Source organism: Hakea prostrata, chromosome 3, assembly GCF_041222555.1.
Source record: "Hakea prostrata isolate BN-2017 chromosome 3, UWA_Hpros_2, whole genome shotgun sequence".
Lineage (NCBI taxonomy): Eukaryota > Viridiplantae > Streptophyta > Magnoliopsida > Proteales > Proteaceae > Hakea > Hakea prostrata.
In genome coordinates this window covers 52,286,837-52,292,350 of record NC_142602.1, presented here as the reverse complement: position 1 = coordinate 52,292,350, position 5,514 = coordinate 52,286,837, and positions in this window count along the sequence as shown.

Here is a 5,514-nt window from a genome sequence, read left to right as displayed (position 1 = left end):
ATCATAAGGGTGAGAGAAGGTATGATAACCACTCTCTCAGAGCAGCGGAAAAGAAGTGTAATAGCGTCAATTACATGTCTAAGTGTTAAAAGATAATCTCAAAGATAAGTTAGTTACAAGACCAAAGGTTCCATAAATACACCAGGGGAATGGGGCACTATGCTAGGGTTTCTTCTATACTAATGGTAGTCTCCTCAACAGTACGGATGAAGTAAACCCAACGCTGCCGCTCCCACATAACTGTGGGGCTAACCCTGGTGCGGATAGTAATTCTCTTGGGCTCCAATATACGGATCCTCACCGATGCCACTACCCGGAGGGTAGTATGTGGAATCATAGTCCGCCTCAAAGGAGGTGCCATCGTAGTCTTCGGTACCTGGAATATAATCTAAAACATTTGCACAAAAAGGAATGAGTTCGAAGAACTCAGCAAGGAAGTTATTCCATAATTAGAAATCATATACATTCAGAACATATTATAATGCAATGCGATATGGAACATACGATGCAAATATGAGTCTAACTCTATGAATGCTAGTCTCTAGGGTAGACATGCTTTAAGTCATAGCACCGTACTTCTCTGGGTCGTCAGTCACTCTCCCATTTCCATATCTTGGGAATGCCCGGGGAAGATCGGTAAAGTCATCAAAAAACCGTGGTAAGGGGATCGGTCACCGCTCTCTCACATCACCATTTGGTCAAGTACTGGCGCATGTCACAGTAAAGCCTAGCCCAATGCAAGTCATCTACTCAGTCGGTCAAGTCAAATTCAGATACGTCCATTCCTCGCCCCCGGCGATCCTTTCCGGTATCCTTCACACTAGAGTCAGCGAAATCCCGGATTTCGGACTCATCAACCCTATTGGTCATCCACATATAGTAAACGGGAGGCTCTCACGTCCTCTCACGGATTGGTTACCTGTCTTGAGCGCCCGTGAGCCCAAGTCTATCCATATGCAACTCTACCAATAAATGGCCCCTTTCAGGTATTCGTAGCATGGTTTATGTCCCCTACCGGATTGGTTACTGGCCTAGAGCGCCAATCCAACCATACACTACCACGGGTTGTTCGGTCTCAATGCCCTTCTGATTCGGGTTTGACACGACAAGGATAATCCTAGCCACCCAACTAGACAGTCCTATGTATGTCATCCAATAACCCGAGAGAGTGTCGATAGGCACCATCGGAGAACATCCCATACTATTCCCTCCGATGCCCAAGGACAGGAGTGTCAGTAGGACACCCCCTAATCCCAAGTCATACGTAAGCAATCACATATCCAATCTCATCATTTCTCATGCATCCAATGCATATCCATAATACTAATCAAATCATGATATTGAAACAAATCATTATAAACATAAGCAATTCAAAATGATAAAGTAACACAACAAGAGTATAAAGATTTAAATGCTACTGTTCTAACACATATGTAACAGTCCTATAATGATTGAAAGAAAATTAAGAGGTTTCATTCTTTAAATAAAACACCATTCAATATTTGATGACCTATATGTTTATAGAGATAACCATCCTTACCTTGGATGAATTGATGATAAATTGAGAATACCAAGAATAGTCCAATAGAATTGTTAAGGCCCTAAACAAACATCAATAATAAGTTAGAAAAGAAGTCGGGAAGATCGGATGTTAATTGGATCAAAATTGGCCAAGGTTGTTGTCTGCCAACATTTTGGTCGATGGTCTTTGGTCGATGGTATCGACCAAAAGGATTGACCAAAATTTCTTTCGAGACTGAAATGTGGATTTTGGGGGTTTTCATCCGAAATGAGTCTTCCGATGTTCGGATCAATCTGGAACTTGGAGGCATACTTAACAATAGTAGTAGGACACTATAAATCAAGAAATTTACCCAATCCAATGGTCTAAACAAAAAGCCCCAATTTGAGCTATCAATTTAAAGTGATAAACATCATGGCATGAGTTGGAATTGATTGCATTGATGAGGAATGGCATATAATAGTTAAAGGAACTAATAGAAATTCGATTGGAATCATATGGCAATGTTAAACATGAACATAATACATCCTATAACTCAGTTTGGTACCAAATGGCATGATGCTAATAAATAAATCATAGGATACATATGCTAGGCATGAGGTAGAAGCATCCCATCAAGGAATAGTTAAGGAAATCATGGATTGAACATGAGTAGACACTTGCAGTGGTGGTTGCAAGGTTGCAGCACCATTCCCAATGTCTCATCAGCAAGGTGGCAATAGAAAAGAGTAGAAAATGGTAGGGTAGAGAGTGGAATGATGATTCATACCTTAGTGTGGAAGATGAAGACAAGAATCAATGATAAACAAAGAGTTTTTGATGAGGTGCCCTTCACACTAACCAAGGAGCTGCTTTGGAAAGCTCTCCCCACGTTTCCAGGTGAGAAAATGATTGCAAAAGGGCTCAAGGCTCGAGGTTATAATAAATAGAAAAGGAATATTCCATGGAATCATTAACTTGGCAGACTGGGATATTTTGGTCGATGGTCCTTGGTCGATGGTATCGACCAAAAGAATTGACCAAAATATTTCCAGCAGAAAATTAAGGTTTAGAACAGCAACTTCAATTAGGGATTTGAAAGGCTATACAAGGTCAAATTGAGTGAGGTTTTCTTCCACAATTCAATCAAGTAGTCTAGTTTCGGGGAATACATTCGGATCGTGCACAGGAGGTCATTTGGTACATCAACTATATTAATCTTCTCCGATGCGCAGACTTTCCTTAAACACTGACAATGCATTTAAGCAAGGGTATCATTGTCAATGTCCATGGGCTCAGTCTCCGAATCATGATCATCAATCAGAATGGTCCATAAATCTCTTCTTCCACCGCTTCGGGTCTTCGGACCTGAATACAACAGTGGATCAGGGTCAGGGTCAGGGTTAGAAAAGGGCTGGATATTACAAGACTGGTCCAGTCGACCAACTAGTCGACCACCTGAGTCAATACGAAGCAAAAAAGTGAATTTTGATCCAAACTCAATCTACAAGATTCAAAACTCTACGAAACTTGGAGGAAACCTTTAGAACAATATTCTAACACTAAAGGAGTATAGATTAGCCACTAACAATGATAAAAAACACTACTTACCAATTTGAAATCATGATTCTCTAATTTGGTAAAAATACTTAGTTTTTAATGAAAAATATACTATGAATCCAAAGGAAAACTAAAGAAGATTAGATCTAATTTTAGTAGAAGATAATCAGAAATAATACACAAGTCCATCATGAAAAACAAATCTAATTATGCTAAGAAATTGGATCAAAAAGGGAGATCATGGTTTCATGAGGGTTTTACAAGGGTTAGGGTTAAGATCATTATGTTGATCATAAAACCTTAAGAATGGAAGGAGATCAATGAAGTGATGGTTGCTAACAGAGAATGCAACATCATCTTTCATAGTCTCAATCATAAAGAATAGATCATAGAAGAAGTAGATCTATATGACACGAGAGAGATCACCAACCTTTGATTGAAGAATCGGAGATGAGAGGCTTGAGATCTTGCAAAAGTTCTTTGAATTCACCAAGGAAAGCTTTGAGAGAGTCTTCCCACGTTCTATGAGAGTTTTGGAGGCAGAGGATACTAAGAAATACGAAGTTTACTTAAATAGAAAGCGAAAAACCCTAAATAGAGGATTTTCTCGGATTTCTGGCTTTGTTGGTCAATTGGCCCAATCGACTACCCAGTTGACCAAGCCAGTCAGCAAGGCCAAACACAGGGAATTGAAGGCCCAACTCAAGTCCAAACCTATTTACCTAGTATAGAGAAATGCCTTCGAATCATGTCTAACTAACTATACTTCAAGTCCATCAACTTGACTCATCTTCAACAAGCTGCAGTTTCTTTTCTAGTTCTGAACAAGCCTCCAAGTATGAAACACCATCATCAACTTCCATGGGTTCTGGGTCAAACACCATGTCTTCCACTGAGATGGCCTATAATTGGCTTCTTCCTTCACTCCGAGTCTTTGGACCTACAAATAACAGGGTTTCCAGGTCATGGTCAGGGTTAGGATAGGGCTGGATTTCACATCAAGGATAATATAGGAATTATGGAACTATCAAACCATTCCTAGATAGAATTTGCAAACGGAGTGTACTTTTGTGCAAGTCTATGGGAGATAACTATCAATATAGGATAGTATTGAGGTGTTTATTCTTTTTGTAAATTATCTCGGGTGTCCCTAAATTTCCCCCCTATATTTATTATTTCCAAATAAAATGATGAGAATATCAAGATAAGATTTCATTTTGATCCATGCAAAGAAAATGCCAACTGTTAAAGTAATAGCTTTCAATAACAGCACATCAATCGACAACTAAGACTAATATAAGCATGATCTAAACGAATACTAACTTGCAATTACTTAATTAAGATTCCCTGATTTCACATGTCAGCTCTCCACAACTTTTGGACAACCTTCCTATTCCCTGGTCCGACCATTTTTTGAAAATTAAACCGAGAAATTCCCTTTATCAGAGGAGGATCCATTGAAAAGATCTGGACGACCATTTATGTATTCTTGATTCTATCCATATGATCTTCATCTCCTTTATTATTGTTTACTTCAGTTTATTCCATAATGTATAGATAATAAATAGATTATGAGAATGATTATTTAAATTGTGATTAAGCTGTTATTTGAGTGCAGATTAGGGTTGAGTGCTTAGCTTGATTTGGCTATGGCTGACACAATAATGTCAAGGCCCCTTCCATTATTGTTTTCTTTATTAACTACTATGTTTTATATATATATATATATATATATATATATATATATATATATATATATATATATATATATATATATATATATTTTTTTTTTTTTTTTTTATTATAAATTATAGAACAAATTATATTTACACCCCTGAAAAGTTATTATATTATAAACGTCTCCCCCCTATACTTATCACCATTAGTTTTTAAAATACAAAATGACATATGTACCCCTAGTGTGCATGGTTTAAAGTATCCCATGGTATGATATATAATTTGAAAAAAAGGTAACCTAAATATAAAAGAATAAATTTTGAGAAGGTATAAATGTAATATTTACAAACTCAGAAGGTGTTTATGTAAATTATAAAGAGGTTGTGAACTTGTGGTCCTCTATTTTGATTCTCTCATTAGTATTCAAACTCTAATTAAGCTGTAATTTAATCCTCCACTAACACTTGACCTAGAGTTGGTTAGTAGGTTTTCATTCCTATTAATGCCATTGCTCAAGGTGAAAAAAGACTTCTCTAAAAGATGTAGGTAAAAAAATTTCTCAATCTGTTGATATTACTGGCAAGAGCCAAATGTATTTTACACTTTTCTTTCTTTTAATTAACAAAAATTTCCTATTACTGAAGACCAAAGTGTTGTAAGAGAGAATCAATTCAACCTTCACATGTAGTCAATTGGTAATATAATTCTGAAAATTTTACGTTTATGCTCCGAGTTAGGCACAATACTCGGATTGGCCCTCTATTGTCCATATATTA